General features: G+C 41.0%; 1 long non-coding RNA gene across 1 annotated transcript; it reads left to right on the forward strand.

The window, feature by feature from the left end:
• The first annotated feature begins 1,120 nt into the window (after window positions 1-1,120).
• Window positions 1,121-19,263, forward strand: LOC311087647. The gene is made up of 3 exons (XR_014607336.1): window positions 1,121-1,213; window positions 2,608-2,658; window positions 18,657-19,263. It is a non-coding gene; the product is annotated as an uncharacterized lncRNA (long non-coding RNA).
• Window positions 19,264-19,824: the final 561 nt, after the last annotated feature.

Raw genomic sequence — 19,824 nt, forward strand, 5'->3', positions numbered from 1 at the left:
GGTCGGATTTAACTGTAAGATTAAAAGTATTAAAAGAATGCCTGGCTGAAGAGATGCGTCTTTAATCTAGTTTTAAACTGGGAGAGCGAGTCTGAGCAACGAACAGTATCAGGAAGGCTATTCCAGAGTTTTGGAGCAAAATGTGAAAATGCTCTCCCTCCTTTGGTGGATCTGGACATCCTAGGTATGACCAAAAGCCTTGAATTTAGTGATCTTAAAGAGCGCGATGGATTATAGGGCGATAGAAGATCCGTTAAATAGACTGGAGCTAAGCCGTTTAGGGCTTTATAAGTCAGTAATACCTTATAATTAATACAGAACTTTATAGGTAGCCAATGTAGTGATGATAAAATCTGTGTTATATGATCATATTTTCTTGATCTAGTAAGAACCCTAGCGGTGGCATTTTAGACTAACTGTAGCTTGTTTATTGAGGATGCAGGACAACCAGCTAATAAAGCATTACGGTAATCTAGTCTCGAGGTCATGAATGCATGAACTAACTTTTCTGCATCAGAAACTGATAGCATGTTACGTAATTACCAATGTTTCTAAGGTGGAAAAAAAATAGAACAAAATAAACATCAACATCAAAGCACAATACACATACCAAGTGCAGAAAGTAGGCCTAATATTCAGAGGTCACTTACAAAGTTAGGTTAAAGACACAAACAAAGAGGGATTCAACATAGCATATCAATAACAATTTACAGACTGTGAGCTAAAGAGTAATATTCAGATAAAAAATGTGTTCTTGATGGAGAGATGGGTGGATGTTTGACGGATGTCTTGAGGAAGAGCATTCCATATATATATATATATATATATGACAGTCACTCATTTCGGTCTTCCGCCACACATTGTATTTCTCACGCGGAAAACCTATTTATAATATATTCAATATGCCGCAGCGCCCAAAACTTTTCTGGCCGCGCCTCTCTCACTGTGGAACCATAGGTGTGGAACGTCTCCCCTGGAATTCTTAGTCGAGCCTGCCACTTATCAGCCAATCAAAAAAAAGAAAGTGGGTACACAATAGCCAATCAGAAAATAGCACTATTGTATCTGGGTAAGATTTAACGCAACAACCAATGAAAAAAAAAAAGCATATTCTGGAATTGTTCACGTGATTCTCAAAGTGCGTCAAAGTCAAAGTTTCTTCACCCACAGAGGAAACAACCACTTGAGCTCCGAGCATCACTTTGAGCACAGGGTAAGTCATGATCTCCTGTTTTATAATGTTACAACAAATTCACAACTTGTTTGACACAAACAGTGACAACTTGACTGCTGTTAGAATGTTTCCCAGATAATTAGCATCAGTTTTTCATGAGTGTCTGACTGTAACTTGGCCAACAGTTATACAGCCTGTACACCTGCTCAGAACAAGTGGTCTAGGCCTAGTCATATTTTCGTTATCACACGATGACTGACATATTGTCACATTAAACACCTCTCTCTACAAATAGGCTTACTAATTTTATTAGCACTAAATAAATTAAAGTGTATTGCATAGTCGATGTTATAGGTCACTTTTAAAATCATGTCATATTTTATAATTATATCCTGGCCATGGATGCATTAATCATTGCATCTGTCTTTCAAAGATGTCAGGTAAAAAAGCAATTAATCATCCTCTCATTCGCCCTGAGAGGAAAGCCCCCTAAAAAGGCCAGGTTAGATGATGCTGGCCTAGAGAAGGTGGAGAGAAAGGTAGGAGAGGAGACAGAGGAAGAGAGTGCAGGTTGAAGGCAACAATTCCAAAAAGGCAGACACTTACAATAAACAACACCAGTTATAATCTCTCTCTCTCTCTCTCTCACTCACTCACTCACTCACACGCACATGTGGAAATTCAATAAATACTTTGTACTTGAGCAATTATTAATAACAACAACAAAAACACTAAGAATAATATTATTAATGAAACACCCCCATTCCCGCGACCCGCCCGTGATATATATCACTCTAAAAAGAGATGTTAAAAATGACACGTTGTGTCTGATTATAATTTAACCAACAGTAATTCTGGATTGCGTCCACCAACAAGTAAATAGGAAATAAGCGAATCAGAACACTGCGCGCCAAACCAGCAGTATGTGCGCAAGCGTGAACCACTAGTGTTTCTGTCTCACTCTCACTCTGGAAGTCTGGATCTGCCACTGCATCACATTTCTCTCTGCGTGGCGTGGAGTGTCCGTTTTTATGTCGGCTCTCATGTTAACTGGTTAGAGCTTGTGTTAGAGCACAATGCCTGCGTGACACACACACTTCTCGAGCCGCGCCGAAACCGCGTGCTAGAAATAGAACCGCAACCGACGCCTATTTTTCACGCGACATGCAAGAGTGTTGGAAGTTTTCAGACAAAATAGAAGGCGCAAATACATATTAATAAATTACATTTTGATGCTTGAAAGTCTCTCGGTTTTTGACAAATGCATATATAATTGTAATTTAAAAAATAGGCCTAATTATCAATTTTCAAATATTGCCTCTGTCAATAGGCCTACAGAACGAAATATTCTGTAGCCAATTTTGCCGTCAATACTGCCGACGTTGTCTTTGCTGTATCAGGCTATACATATTATGTTTAACATCCAAATATAGATGGTCTGTCGGCGCACAGAGCCACGCAGTCGCAGACAGCACGTGAAGTTCGTGAGTATTTCTTATAATCATTTGTTTTCAAACTGTTTAATCATATGTTTCTGTGAGGTTTTCCAGCAGCTGAGGAGGGGACAGGAAAGAGCAGGCCAATAAGACGGATGGGCAGGAAGATAGTGAAATACCTGAGCACGAGAAAGAGTTTGGTTAGAAGAATACAGGGTTATTTAACTAATAAAAGAAGCACCAGGCCCTCTCCTTAGGGAAGCGGGAGGCAATTTAGGTCATAGATGAAGGCCTTTGGGTGTCTCAGGGACAAAGAACAGTGTGACCTGCACCGGGGGGGGGGGGGGGTAGAAACCAGTCCGAACTAGCTGAAGATAGGGGGTATCTTTCTGGAAATTTACAAGAAACCTGGAAGGAGGAGTTTTTTTGCCAAGAAACTGTATAAAATGTCTATGCTTTATTGAGTCTACAGGTATTCTGTTTTCCAAACCGGGTAGCTGCGGTTTTTGTGAAAAGAATCCTCAAAGAATAAACTTTTCTCTTTATTACAGTTTTGCCTCTTGAAAGTTCTTACACCATTGATGCTGTTTGTTATTAACTTTTGAAAATTGCCTTTACACACCGAATTCCCTTTTCTTTCTTATCTATTTGTGTTTGAACAGACATGTGCACGAAAAAATAAGCCAGTGTCTGTCTCAACGAGTTTCCCCGTAAACGCAGTCAAAATAAAACGGATGCGTGTCATTACCGGTATTAGATACGTGCATTCGTCTTAAAGGGACAGCACCCAATATACCTGCAGCTGTTTGTGTCACCAAAGTTAATCAAACAACAAAAGAGAAAGAAAAAAATCACGTTTTGTCAAAAGATAAACTGTATTAATACTTAACCCATTTAATCCCACCGGTCACAATAGTGACCTTAAAATTTTTTTTCATTTCTAAGGCTATAAAAATGTTACTGAATGATCTATCAATGCATTTCCAGCAGATATTGAAATAATAAAGGGTCTCAATGAAATATGTGCAGTGTCGCATGTTTACTGTAAATTGTCACATGACCAGAGCTGTTTATTTCCTGTTTGCCCCAAGAAAAAATAATGGCAGCAAGAAAGCTCCCAAAGAAAAGGGTGGTAAAGTATGTTAACATAAAGATAGGACATAGATTTTTGGTACATATCATGTTTAAGGTGTCTAGTATTGATATATGCATTTGCAATTACTCAACTTTGTTTAATGTGGTCATAGTACTCACAAACATGTCAACGGCAACAATAGTGACCGGTGGGATAACCCATTGTATCTACATACTAATACACATAGGCTAACTGTTCTACCTTACTTTCTACCTAATTTTACACACACACACACACACACACACACACACACGGTCACGTCTGATCTCCACAGACAGACACAGACACACACACACACAGACACACACAGACACACACACACACAGACACACACACACACACACACACAGACACACACACACAGACACACACACACACACACACACGGTCACGTCTCCTCTGATGTCTGATCTCCACACACACACACACACACACACACACACACACACACACACGGTCACGTCTCCTCTGATGTCTGATCTCCACACACACACACACACACACACATACACAGAAACACACACACCCACCCACCCACACACACACACACACAAACACACACACACACACACACACACACACACACACACACATGGTCACGTCTTCTCTGATGTCTGATCTCCACACACACACAGACACACACAGAGAAACACACACAGAAACACACACACACACAAACACACATACACAAACACACACAGACACACACTCAGACATGGTCACGTCTCCTCTGATGTCTGATCTCCCCACACACTCACACACACACAGACACAAAAAAACACACAAAAAAAAACACACACACACACACGCACAAAAACACACACAAACACACTGCATAGGTCAAATAGACCTATATTAAATCAATACAATGGTTGATACAACACAGTATCCCACCGGTCACAATTGTGACCGATCATAAAACACACTTTTTCACACACTTTTCCATGAAAATTTCAAAAAATTATGACTGATTGTTTCAAAGGGATACTAATGACACATGATTTGGATATTTTTGTGTCTGGGAAAAATTTGGGATTAAATGGGTTAATACAGTTAATTTACCTGAAAAACATAAAGAACTGCTTTATTTCTCGTGTATTTGTGTTTTATTGTATTTATATTTATATTTTGTTTATTAGTTTCTATGCAAATGCACTAGGCCTACCCTACACAATTACCCCAATCATCCTAGAATTATTAATTCTTTACAAAAAGAGCTATTCAAATCATCAGGTGAAATTGTTTTCAGGAAGTAGCAGTAAAGCAAGAAGAAGAAGTGCAAGATAGTTTTTCTAAATTTCATTTGACTCTATGTGCCTATAGGGGTGGGTTGGGGATGGTGGCAATGTAGTATCTGGATATTTGCCGTGGGACGAGGGCTTCGATTACCTCTCTCTTTTTTGACCATACATGTGTTTGCACCCCTGCATTTTAACACACAAATTGTGTCATTTTAAAAAATAAAGCGAAAGGCCCAGATGCAACAATATTAACCGTTTAATCAATAGTCGAGTACAGAATGCATGTGCACACAAAGTACAAGACAATGTTTCAAGCTCAATGACTGGACAGACTCACTGTACTGGACATTATTCAGTTATTCACACTTCAACCCCTAATTGATAATGCTGCTTTTGACAAAAGTTCATGAAGAGATTACAGTTAACAGAGTTTACACTTTGAATTTAATCAAAATGTAGTAACTGACAAAATATTGTATATAAATAACTTGTATTTCCACTGGCCTGTTTGTTTGAGAACATAGCAAACACTGCATACCATTCACAGTGATGGTGAGTGTCGGCACGCTCTTATAAAATGATGAGTTGAAAACAACACAACCTGTAAAAAGAGATGTGTTAAAAATGACACATGCTGTGTAGATTTTAACACATGTTGTGTAGAATTTAACACATGTAGTGTGTGTGCTCAAGGACAACACATGTTGTGTCAAATTTAACACACAACCTGTGTCGATTCTTAACACATCTCTGTGTTTATAAGGACTACACATTTTGTATTACCTTTAACACAACTAATGTGTTATTCCTCTCACACAGAAGTGTGTTGAAACCTTTTACACACTAATGTGTCATAATTACACAACTTGTGTCAGATATGTGTCACATGTGACTGTAGTAGTCGGTGTGTATTTGCCAGAGTTACTTCCTGTGTTTTTACAACTGAGTGTTCGGATGAAAATTGAAACGTATTGTTAACTTGTGTTTATGGAGTCCAGTGACGTTTAATAAAGAGTTTGTTTGAACATTTGGATGTTTTAGACATCATGAATCTACATAGACAAGCTCTTATTGAGAATTAACTGAGGTTTAGATGTTGATGTTTCATTGAATGTTTTATTTGAAGTCACCAGAATCGCGATTAATGGCTCCTTTATTTGAGCTCTTGACCCTTTACTCTTCTTTCAGTTTTTCTCTGGCTGCTTTAACTGTATTTAAATAAAATACATTTGTTATGGTGAGAGAAAATATGATCAGATGTTTCTTGATGATGTCATGATCAAGTTTATGATTAAATGAATGGTGCACATTTAATTTATTAATGTGCTGTTAGTTATAATGATCTTGTGAAACTACATCATGCTATCCAGCAGTGCAGAATAAAAAAAAAAATGTTTTAACACATTGTGTGCTAATCTACACAACATGTGTCGAAATGCTATCTACACAGTCACATGTGTTGTTTTTGACACATCTCTTTTTGCAGTGTATATATATGTAAAAAAGCCCATGTTCAGTTTGTTAATTTATTATAAGGGCTGTGCAGCTATTATGTTGGTCATTTGGCGCTTTTCCACTGCGTGGTACGACTCGACTCGGTACAGCACGGTTCGGTTCGCTTTAGCTCGGTTGCTTTTCCATTGCAGTTAGTACCGCTTCAAACTGGGTGGGACTGATCGTTATAGTTGCCGCCTCTACTGCCATGACATCATCGTAAACGCGCCACATTTCAAACGCACAACACAGGGGATGGTGCTCTTGATTCTCGGCATGTGGATGTTTTTAAATTAAATTAAACGTTCTTATAATGGTTTACTATATGGAAGGAAAATTCTTAACGTGTAATTAAACGTTGTGTTCATATTCTGGGCTCATCTGATTTTTTGTACATTGCATAGCCTACTTTGTTATGATTTTAGTATCATAATGATTAATAAATGCACGCACAATTATCCGTGAACTTGATTTGAACAAATGCCTTTCAACTTGTGTGTGCAAAATTCAGAATTAAATAAATGTGCAGCAATCTTTACAAATAGAGAGTCTAGGCCTAATGTACTGTTTTAAACTAGCCTACTGCCATTAAAAAAGCGCATTTAGTTAATGTTATGTTATTTTTTTCCATCTGCCTATGTTGATTATGAAAAGTGAACAGCACGAGTAGAGAGACATGGAGCGAGTCGGACATAATTTTGACCACTTCATTAAGTTTTGTTTTGTAGAAAGCCTTTCTTTAAAGTGAATTTCGTTTTGTATAAATTGTATCTTAATTTTAATATTTTTTTCATCAAACAATTACCTGGACTGAATAAATAAGAGCAAAATAGACAATTTAATCATTGAGGCGCCCGAGCGGTCACTTGCATTGTACGTTAACTGGAGCGCATCTCATCCTCAAATACACAAAGCTTGAAATGTCTTTAAACGAAATAATTCAAAACAAAAAGAAATAGGCTACTCTCTTATGTAATCCATTATGTGCATTTCTCTCTATAGGCGCGTTTACTACGAATAATGGCGATCGTCAACTTCATCTTTGCCATGCACAGACACTGACAGAAAACACTATTTTATAAATAAAAATCAGTGCACGCGTTTTAATAAAATTAAAACTTTAATTGTGATCATTAAAATAATTGAATATTAAATATTTTGTGGCCAAGTTTTGCTCATTTATTAATAGTATATATATAGGCTATATATAGGCGTAATTTTATTAAATGAACAAGCGCAAAATTCAGCATTCAAAAAGACTTAATAATAATGTTATTTCAACATAATATCTCGTTATTTCGACATAATGTGCGTGCAACAAGCAAGATGTGCATTTGTAAATCCGGGGATGCGTGCATTGATTTTTATTTATAAAATAGTGTTTTCTGTCAGTGTCTGGCAAAGATGAAGTTGACGATCGCCATATTCGTAGTAAACGCGCCTATAGAGAGAAATAACATTATTATTAAGTCTTTTTGAATATTTGATTGCTGAATTTTGCGCTTGTTCAATTTAATAAAATTAAAACTTTAATTGTGATCATTAAAATAATTGAATATTAAATATTTTGTGGCCAAGTTTTGCTCATTTATTAATTATATATATATATATATATATATATATATATATATATATATATATATATATATATATATATATATATATATATACACACACACACACACACACACACACACATGTGTGTGCCCTCAGCACATGCGTTAAAAATTATCCAGCGCTGCCCCTGACTGCAAGAAACAGTTTGCAAGAAACTTTTTAACTGCAAGAAACTACAGCGTTGTCTACTGGCTATTTAAATCTAGCAGCTATTTAAATCTAGCTCGAGATCATATGTTGAGGGAACGATATATTTTTCTCGTGGCCACGAGATCATTTTGTTGAGGTAACGACATCATTATGTCGTGGCCACGCGTTGAGGGAGCCACAGCGGCCAATACTGTAACCGTACCATAGACTGGGCTACAGCAGAGATGGAGATGACAGAAGAAATAACATTTCACTTTAAATTAGGAATTTCATAAAGATATAGTGCGGTCTTTGGCATTAAGACATGGGTACGTTATAAAGATAAGCGCATTCTTAGACTTTTTTTGTCGCACGCATATTTAGGGACCGTCTCAAAATTACATGCGACATTGGCATAAACGTTTCTAACTTCAACAGCATTTGAAGACAATGACTTACAGTCATAAAACCAATTGTACATTGTTCACCCAGGTCTCATGTATGATGCACACCTTTAATATTTTTTATATTTATGACAATAAACTGCTAAATCATATGCAAATATTGCTATGTATTTCACTACTGTATGGGATCATATACAGAATATGACAATATTTAAAGCTCAATAGCATTTGAAGACAATGACTTACAGTCATAAAACCAACTGTACATTGTTCATATAGGTGTCAGGTATGTGGCAGTAGTGAAATAGGCCTACAATATTTGCATATGATTTAGCAGTTTATTGTCATAAATATAAAAAATCTAAAAGGTGTGCATCATATACATGAGACCTGGGTGAACAGTGTACAGTTGGTTTTATGACTGTAAGTCATTGTCTTCAAATGCTATTGAAGTTAGAAATGTTTATGCCAATGTCGCATGTAATTTTGAGACGGTCCCTAAATATGCGTGCGACAAAGTCTAAGAATGCGCTTCATGTGTCTCTCACTTATAACGTACCCATGTCTTAATGCCAAAGACCGCACTATACCTTTATATGACATTCCTAATTTAAAGTGAAATGTTATTTCTTCTGTCATCTCCATCTCTGCTGTAGCCCAGTCTATGGTACGGTTACAGTATTGGCCGCTGTGGCTCCCTCAACGCGTGGCCACGACATAATGATGTCGTTACCTCAACAAAATGATCTCGTGGCCACGAGAAAAATATATCGTTCCCTCAACATATGATCTCGAGGCCACGACTTTGCATCGCGTGGCCACGATTACCTCAACAAAATGATCTCGTGGCCACGACTTAATATGACGTTCCCACGAGATATTATGACGTTCCCACGACTTAATATCACGTTCCCACGAGTTTATATGTTGTGGCCACGACAAAAATAAGTGAACCGAACATGTCCCCTCCCGGTCACCGTAGGATCCTGAGGGAAAGTTGAAGTCCTGCAATCTTCCCTGAAAGGCAGTAAAATAAGATCGATTAAAATCTCTTTCTGCAGCGCCTTCACTTTGTGAACTGCAGGAAAGAATATTTGTGGTCTTCATTGGCAGCGGATGGTATTAAACTTCGTGCTGAAGTTTCCATGGTGACGATTCTTGAATAACCACATTTGAGAGTCATACATCGCGCCAGTGTATAATAAGATACAGAGAACCGCTGACACGAGAGACTGGTTTAGTCAAGCCTTTAATGGCGAAGGAAGATAAAACAACAACAAAACTTCACGCGCATGCGCCGCCTGGGTCAGCGCATCTCCGCTCCACGTCACAGAACACGTCACGATCCACATAACACACCACATCCTGGCGCCACCCGTTTTCCTCCGGATTCTACGCCCTCTTTTCCAGCTTGAGAAACACACAAACAGGGAAACAAAAAGGTGGAATGTGACAACACAAGATAAGATGACTGAACCATTCGTGCCGTAATACACACAGAATATCTCACGGAGCTGCATAGAACACTGATGCAACGTTTTAAAGAAAATACTTTTAAGCCAAAATAAGGATACAGGCGAAGGCAGCCCATCTACTGAAGCTCATAATCTTTCAACTTGTCAGGAGGCCGACGGAGACGAGCAGACCGCCGTGGGACCTGCACCGGGAAAGTTGATGGAGAGGCCAACTGGTGACATGGAACCTCCACCAAACAAGACGGGGACACCTGTCTATCCTCCTGACGTCCGCTGCCATCAGATCCTGGAGGTGAAGCAGGCTCTGCTATCGCCAAGGGGATATCTGGACCACTTGAGGGAGCGCTAAGTGGCACTCCGCCCTCCTCTTCACACTCCTCTTCACTCTCAGATGCTGCACCGTCTTCACAATGACCTAGAACACTTGGGAAAGAGTCAACTTTATAACAATCAGATAAGCGGACCCTATAAGAAGCACGCCGCAGCTGGGAGCCTGTAAACTTGCGGATGTTGCACCACGTACCGTCAGATCTAAGCACGAGATATCGGCTTCGAGCTCGGGACTTATTGCGGTCACTATAAAGGTAAACAAGGTCGCCCGGGCTAATATCTGGTCTGGGTGCACCCCGACTTCGTGGTGCTTTTGCCTTGACACTATGGGGGTGATTAGCGAGGCGTTGTGCATGCTGCATGGAAATCAGTTCCCGGTCACGCACTGGTAATTGCTCGAGAGAGAACTGATCACGCTGCAACAGCATTTCACGGGCGGACATACCACGAGACCGGACACGGCTATTTAACTGAGCAACAGCTACCGACAGCAACACGGGGGTGACGACCCCGCAGTGTGGTTCTAGACGTAAAATCTCGCCCTGTAGCTCCTGTATAGCCTTTTCCGCCACTGGATTTTTGTTAATATTTTTAGCATCGCCTACCTCAATGGCCAGCCTGTGTTGAGCAAGCATTGCGTCTTTGGCCAGTGCTGAGAAACCTGGTGCTGGGTCCGTTCTAACTACGGCAAAGGGGCCATCGAGCGGACGAAGGCTAATACACATACGGATGATACCATCCCGCAACGTTTCCTTCCGTTCGTCATCAATCAACAATGCAGCTGTGAAGGATGTCACACACTCACGAACGACTAGGATGAGCTGACGTTCACGTTTAAGCACGTCAGCTGCAAAGGTAGACCCGACCGTCTCAGGTGGATCGCAGCAGGACTGCTCCACTGCGAACACTGGGGACTGTGCCAGTGAAGCACATTGGTGACATCCCTTACTAGTAAGCCGGACGGCAGCCTCCAAATCCAGTGCATAGAAGTACCTGTCGATAACGAGTCTCAACTGGTGTGCCGAGGGGTGATCTAACCTAATATGCAATGACATAAGCAAACCATGCAACACTGACCTAGGAACGACGATGCACTCAGTGGTGGTCGACAGTGGTGTGTTGCGTCGTACGACTAAAAGCCCATCTCTTGCCAAGGTAACAGTGTTCAAATAACGTTTCACATCTTTAACATTAGTAACCCTCTTGGAAGGGCGCGTACCCTGCCGAAGATGCGCGTGCACCCTACGAAGGTCCGGACACTCTGCCTGAATGGACACCCACGTGGCTCTATTGGCAAAGGGTACCTTTTGAGCTCCACGCAAGATGTCAGCGACGTCAGTACGACACACCACAGAGACCATAGATTCACGGACGAAGTTGCAAACTTGACATGAAGGACTATCACATTGAGCAGCATTACGACTAGCATAATCTGACGGGAGAATGGCAGCCCCAGCGACATGCCTAACAGAGACCTGGAAGCGGCTTGCAGTGGACAAGAAAGTGGTAACTCGCGGGCTTGCAGAGAATTCGCCCCTGCACAGCTTTTCAAAGGCCTGTACGCATGGTTTACTGTCAGTGAGCACACATGCCTTCTGTGATGACTGAATAATGTATGGGCTGCAATGTTTGAGGGAGGCAGCTATAGCCAGGGCCTCAATCTCGCACGGAAGCCAATTAATCTGATTCTTTCGAAGTTTAGCGCTGAAATATCCAGCGATCAGCAGCTTTTCCCCCCGTGTAACATACATTGTAGCGCCTAACCCTGGATCCCTGAGAGCACCATCAGTGACAATCCAAAGCTGATCATCAGGACGCGGTATCGTCACAGCGCAACTAGTAGATAACGCCTGCTGAGCCTTTTGAAAACACTGGAGAAGCTCATCTGACCACACAATCGCAGCCGTCGACTCACCCCCAGCGACCACATTGTCGAAGGGAGCAAGGATCGACGCACAACCCTTAAGAACACGTGCTAGGACTTTATACGCACCGATGAAGGACCGTAAGCCACGAACAGTCGCAGGGGGAGCACACGAAGCCAATGTTGCAATGCGGTGTGAACTAGCACGAATAGTACCCTGACTCCACACCCACCCCAATATGTCGGTCTGGACCGGGGCAACGACAGTCTTACTGGGAGCTAAGCACATATTGCATGCCTGGAGAGCCACTAAGACCTTTTCCCACACTGCAAGAAGACCCTCAAGAGTGTCAGCCCCACAATACAGGTCATCAGCAACCTTAGCCACCTGTCCCTGTTGAAGGAGATCACCGAGTACCCGACAGGTCAATTCTTCTAATGCAGTTTCTGAACCAGGCATGCCCATGGCACATCTGGCATACACCCGGACTCCTTTAAATGGCGTGACGACCCCGCAGTACTTCATGGAGGCTTTGGATAGTGGAATTTGGTAGAACGCCTTGGTGAGGTCAGTGGCGATAATATACCTCCACTGAGCAATCTGACGCAACGTGGCGTCCACATTTGGCATAAGGGATGGCTGGGGTTTGCTATAACGACCCACATCGGCGAAAGCTGTAACGAGACGAAACCCGCCATTAGGTTTTTTGATAAGAAATGATGGGTTGACATATTCAACATCAATGTCAATGTCTTCAGGCTTTCGAAAAACGCCTAGTGATTCTAGCTCGTCGAATTGAGCCTGCAGCTCCTGTAACTGGCCCCTAGAGTACTGCGGAACTCTTCCCTTCCGTTGCGGTGGCTGGACAGGTCCCATGTTTACCCTCGCCTGGAAGGGGCCAGCAGCGCCATTATAGCCTCCAAACTGCGGATTGAAGACCTCATCAAATTTCCTGTGAATCTCGTGAAATTTTCCTCTGATGTCTGCCGTCATAATACCGTTGGGGTCTAATGAGATAAGGTCAGAGAATAGTGTTAAACTGGGCGAACTGGACTTGCAAACAGTGGCCTGAGGAGTCTCCATTGGGGCCTGTTCAGTTAGGGACTCCGGAACGTAGGTCATGCGAACACGGCATACATGGTCATGTTTCTTAATCCCCTGCGGTACGTCAGTCAAATTGGGAATCCTGATTTTTCCGGATACCCCTACGACCAATGATGGGGCAAACCAGTGTGTACGGCCCTCGTGCGGCTCAACAGCAAGCTTGTCGCTAATGTTTGCTAGTTCTGCTGGAAGCTCAAGTTCGACAAAATCCCCCGGCCACACAGTATGTGATGAGGTGGCACGGAGTACGTGAGCTCGGCGAATGGCATGTCTGTCTCCATACGTTTGACTGGCACCATACTCGTATGTGTCAGACCCCACACTGACCTGATGTCGAGCAGGGCGGATGGAGATGTCATTACATTCCATAAAGGGGATGCCAGCGAGAATGTCAGAATCCAGGTTCTCTACCACAAGTCCGTCGAAAAAGAGCTTGTGACCATCTCTCTGAAAGTGTGTGCGTGTCTCCCCCACTACCTTCAATGGTGAGGAGCCATCTGCCTGACGAGCTGACTGTGTACTACTGGAGACTTTAAGGCCCAGTCTGCTCGCACATGCTGCCCTTATCATGTTGCCTGTCGCCCCACTGTCAATGGTCAGCCTAATGGGGATGTGGCCATGGAAGGCTTCGATGCATGGTGACTGCATAATATGAACGCGCTGTACTGCCTTAAGGTTGGATGCACTGTCCTTGTTGTCGTCCTCAGACTCGCTGTCAGAGTGACTCAGTGAGCCAGCAACTTGCCGCGCCTTAGCAATGAAAGCTCTGTCAGGAGGGGGCAGAAAGGGGCACTTACTGAGAAAGTGATTGTCTGGTCTGCGAGCCTCTTTACAAAGTGGGCAGGATTTCTTTAGTCGACCCAGTGAAGCCAGCTTCTGTCTTGGGGGGTTAGACACAGCCGAGCGCATTGCTCTAGCATCCTCTGAGGACTGCAGCTCGTCTAGTAATGAGCACAGGGCTTGAGATATCTCTGGTTTAATGGACGCCAGAGTGCGTGAACGTAACTCTGTGCCATACCTCTGCTTTACAAGCTTCGGCAACTCGCTGTGTATAAGACGAAGCCAAGTGAGAACAACAAAGTTTTCTATCGTGGGGGAGAGCTCCTCATCCTCTGCGATGGGTTCACCTCCGTGAGTAATACCAGAGTCTCTGCGTAGTAGATTGTCCTCAACAAAAGCCATTAATCTCTGGTATAAATCCTCTGGTCCTTCATTAGACTCTAGTTTAATAGCAGAAAAATCAATAAAATGTGCACCAGTCGACTGGAAACCATAATGTAGTCTGATTGTCTGCCATATGTTATCAATGCATGTAGAGCTCTTAACAACAGTATTTCGGGAAATAACTGGGCAGTAGTTAGCGATCTGCCCCAGCATAAGCTCAAGCATGCTGACCTTTTGTTGGCGCGTGCGCCGTTGCGCCGCGGGAACATCTGCGTCATCATCGGTAAAACCTCTGAATGGTGAAGCCCTCGTCTTTTTTCCCCAGCGCGCGCCGTCGACTAGAAACGGAGCGAACTCTGTATCCAGAGATAAAGTGTAGACGAGGTTCTGACGCCAGTTCTCAAATGAATTTACAGTCTCAACTTTTGTGAGGCACCATTGTTTCGGTGCTCTGTGTGTATTCGCCATGGCTTAAAGTCTCGCGGTACACCAGCAGAGATAATCCACAACGCGGCTCGTTTATGCGCGTCGATAGTGTGAATTAATCTCGCATGAACTCACCAGGCTGTTTGGGGAGTGAGTGCGTTAAAGCTGCCACCACGCCAGTGTATAATAAGATACAGAGAACCGCTGACACGAGAGACTGGTTTAGTCAAGCCTTTAATGGCGAAGGAAGATAAAACAACAACAAAACTTCACGCGCATGCGCCGCCTGGGTCAGCGCATCTCCGCTCCACGTCACAGAACACGTCACGATCCACATAACACACCACATCCTGGCGTCGAGTAATACACATCCTAGTAGGGCTGCAGCTATCGATTCTTTTTGTAATCGATTAATCTAGCACTTAATCGATCGATTAATCGATACAATTTTTTTGTGTGTTTTTAAACAACCAAAACAAATAATGCATAACGAAAATTATGTGGCTGTAAAATGATCAAGCATATTTATTGCAATTTTTACCCATTTAGTGTTTATACGTGCCAGTGCAAACAATTATATAACAATACAGTTAAGTCAACTTACTGTAAAACATGTACAACATGTAAAACTATGAATACAAACTTAAATAGTAAAGGCCATTTGGCCTTAGTTTTGTCTTCTTAATACAACATTAAAAAAAGGATTGCATTTAACTGCAATTTAACTTCAAATTGCATTCATTGGAGACACCTACACATAGTGTAGCTTTGAAAATGGGAATGTTTTATTGCAAATATGCATTTTGTTAAATAGAAAAAGAACAGCATTTTGATTTTTCACTTAGGCTAAGTATATTAGCACGTTTTGTAATATTATATTTTTTGTTAATTGAAAATGTTCTATGCTCAATTACTTTGGTAGCCGATTATAATGTCTTCCCCAAAAGTACGAGTGGATTTGGAGAAGCAGGCTGGGGATTTTCATTTTTTGTTGTTGTCTGTAACTATTTGGCAGACGTGACATACAAACAAGGTCTCGCAAAGACTGCAATACAATATTTGTTCCTCCATCACGTCCCGGTGTATACAATGAATGCATGCTGAAATTATTGTTGCGTGGCTACATAAAAGTTTAAGCATTCGATGCATTGCCGCAATGGATTGAAGCGCGCGTCCGAGTGAAAGATAGAGCGGGGGTGTGTGCGAGCCACACGAGAAAACACTGTATCCGCGCCACAGATCGCAGAGGCAACAAGCACTTTGATCACTTGATTTAAAAAACACATTTCAGTGACATGATGGGTTTTAACTTCATTCAGGGGATTTTGGGTAACTGCACAACTGACAGATGACTTTGAGCGCACTGCCAACGATGTGTGTGTGTGTTTGTGTGTGTAACCATAGCGACAAAACGACCAACTTTCGGACTCTGCACTTAAGCCTATAATTATGTTTTTAAAAATTTAATTATGTATTTAAAAGTTGCGTTTATCTTTACTCTCCGCTAGGGCTGGGCGATATATCGCACAATATTGTTATGCGCATCTCATCAGTAAAGCCGGTTCCTTGATTAGTAGTAAATCACCATCACCTGCTTTCAGATGGAGCGGCATTTACTACAAAGAGCCGTAGTTAACTGACAAGCTGAGCCATATTGCATTAATATCGCGGACGTATCGCCAGCGATAATTAATGCGATATGGCTCAGCTTGTCAGTTAACTACGGTTCTTTGTACACAGCAAAAACTCCAGTGTTAAATTAACACTCCTGGGAGTGTATATGAGTCCACACTCAAGAGTGTTGAAGTTAATGAGATAATTAAGTGATTAATTTAGTGATGATTGAACATTATTGAAGACACCTGATGTTAACAAGCAGAATCACTGAAGGAGAAAATCACAAATTGTAGCCACCGTTATGACGATCAATGGTTGCTTTAGTTGGGCTCTTGACCCTCATATTATTAACTTTAGATTTTGTTTGGCTGCTGTATCTGAGTTATAACCGCCAGATGAACAAACAAAAAAAGTGATCTGATGGTGTTGGTTATATTATGACAATCATCATTTGAACTTGATCAAATGATTAAGATCTTTCTTTCTGACTTCGATTTATGTTGTTGGTTACAGCATAACTGTGAATCTGCATAAATATCCTGAATTTTAGATATAATACAAAGGATTTCTTAAAAGTTGTTTAAAAACAAAATCGTACTTTTAGGCACACGCAGAAGTCAAGATTCAGTCTATGCATCTCAACAATGGTGACGAGCAGAATATTCAATTAGGAAAAGTAAATTAGACAATTCAGATCATAATTTATTCATACCGCAATGCATGATGGGAGCCATTAATGAGTTGTGATTGGTGGCAGCCACTGCAACATGCTTTATTATTGTCACCATTGTTGAGATTCACAGGCTGATTATTGATGTCTGTGTTTCTAAATGAATTTATTTGAAAGTCTTTTGATCAGAACAAAGTTTATTAAATATTTTGGATTATAATTAAAGTACTGATAATCATATGCTGTAGAATCACAGAGCTGCTGTTAACAAGTTAAACCAAACTATCTCAATAAGTTAATTTTTTTAGATCACAGCATGATTATGTCAAAACATAACCAACACCATCAGATCACACTTCACTTTGTTCATTTTACTGTTATAAATCAATAACAGCAGACAAACAACTGTACAATTTAAAGTAAACATATAATGGTCAAGAGCCCAACTAAACTTACAATTTGTGATTTTCTCCTTCAGCGATTCTGCTTGTTAACATCAGGTGTCTTCAATAATGCTCAATCATCACTAAATTAATCACTTAATTATCTCATTAACTTTAACTAGGGATGTTAACTGATGACCGTTTGACCGATGGTTGACCGTATCAACATTAACCGATCAAAGCTGTCGGTAGTCGGTTAAAAAAAAAGTTACTTTAAAAAGTTATCTCTAAATTAGGCTATTATAGACAGTGGGCTTAAGCGGGCGTACACGGTGCGATTTTTGCTGTTTTTACGAGCTCGCAGATGATTTTTTTTCACTCGGGAGAAATCGAGTGGAATCGGTGATGCTCGCATGGTCGCGGCTCGCAGCGTGTGAGAGGAATTACGAGCCGAACCGAACACGTTATGAGCACCTCCCCGACCTCCCGATCATTTTTAAACATGTTTTAAAAATTCGGGGAGTCGGCCCGATTTTCACCAGCTGTCCCCTATTGCCAAATCATACACAACCACGTGGGGCTTTACCTCAGTGGCAGCAACCATACAGCGTGCGCATACACTGTCTCTCTCTCTCTCTCTCTCTCTCTCACACACACACACACACACACACACACACACACACACACCCCCCCTCTCTCTCTCTCTCTCTCTCTCTCTCTCTCTCATAAAGTTTTTATGTTGAAAGGCTACTGTTCTCTGCTTTACAACAATCTCAGAACACATACTTAATTTTGACTTTACAGGGACTTTAAAGACTAGTTTACAAATAAAAAAACAGCAGTGTCATAATATTATATTATTAGCCCAAATACAGACAGTACAACTCAACTTAAAATAGGTCCATTTATAGTCAATCAATAGTCTGTCTCTGAACTCTGCTTTAATAGATTTCAACAAAACTAACAGTTTTTTCTTTGTCTTTTGTTTGCAGATGCCTCATGGGAATTAAACGGCAGTTCTGAAGGGGTTTGTAGTTCCATGGCTTTCCTACCCGTTCTGTTTGGTTCTTGTTGTATGATGAACATTTTTGGGATTCAGCTTTTTGCGGCCTCTTTGCTACTCAAGACCACCTTGTGTTTTTGGGACAAATAAAGTGTGTTAGTACAAAGCACAAGCATGTTAATGTATTCTTTATAATATAAATTGAGAAGTTCTGAGATGAACTATTTGTGTACCACTGTTTGAAACTTTGTAAGCCCAGCAAGTACTTAAGTGGTTTATGAACTAACATCTAAAGCTTGTTTTTGTAACTTATCTGAAGAATCAGAGAATCAGTTACAGTCTGTTTTGTCTTGTTAAATTAGAAAACTTACTGCATCAAATGTAAATTATTATATTTTTCATGTGAAACTACTTCTACTACACTAATTGCAAGGAATGTCTTGCTTTCATAAACCAACAAGCCACTAATAAACCACCTTTCTTCCTGAGTATGAACTTTGATTTTAGCTCTTGTGAAAAAATTATCAAAAGAAAAGATGCACAGTGGCACTGTTTTTGCATTTTGTTTATTCAAATAAATGGAAGATGGATCAAAATAAATGGAAGATGGATCAAAATAAAAGCCCTTGAATGTCAAATTTGTTTTTTTTTCCGAATGCATGATTATTGTGAAGTAGTGGGCAGCTGTGAATTAGTGCTAACACTGGTGGTATTTTAGTGTAAAGTGTAAATTTTCATGTAAACTTCTAAAGCCTACTTTCAACTTTTTGTTGCCTAAGCATTTCATGTTAAAACCTAACAGAAAAAATATCAGTGGTATAAGACTATAAGATATTAGATCATGTGAGAAGATTCTTGAAATTCTAGATATGTATACCTCTTATACTTCTTAGAGAGAGAGCGAGTGTGTGTGTGTACGGTCTACAAAATGAGCTGGCCCGGATCCGGCATGGTTCTGGACCAGATTCAAAACAGAGCTGGACCAGATCTGGCCCATATCTGGGCCAAATCGCCATAAAGGAATCCGGAGCTGGCCCAGTTCTGGTCCAGATGAGGAAAAAACGGATCCGAAGTGACTTACGAAGTGTCTGGGCCAGATGATTTTTGCTATCTGGGAAATCATTTGCACACACATTTCTGTCATTTTTTCTATCTGA

The sequence above is a fragment of the Abramis brama genome (genome assembly GCF_963993115.1).
Source record: "Abramis brama genome assembly, chromosome: 1".
In the NCBI taxonomy this organism is placed as follows: domain Eukaryota; kingdom Metazoa; phylum Chordata; class Actinopteri; order Cypriniformes; family Leuciscidae; genus Abramis; species Abramis brama.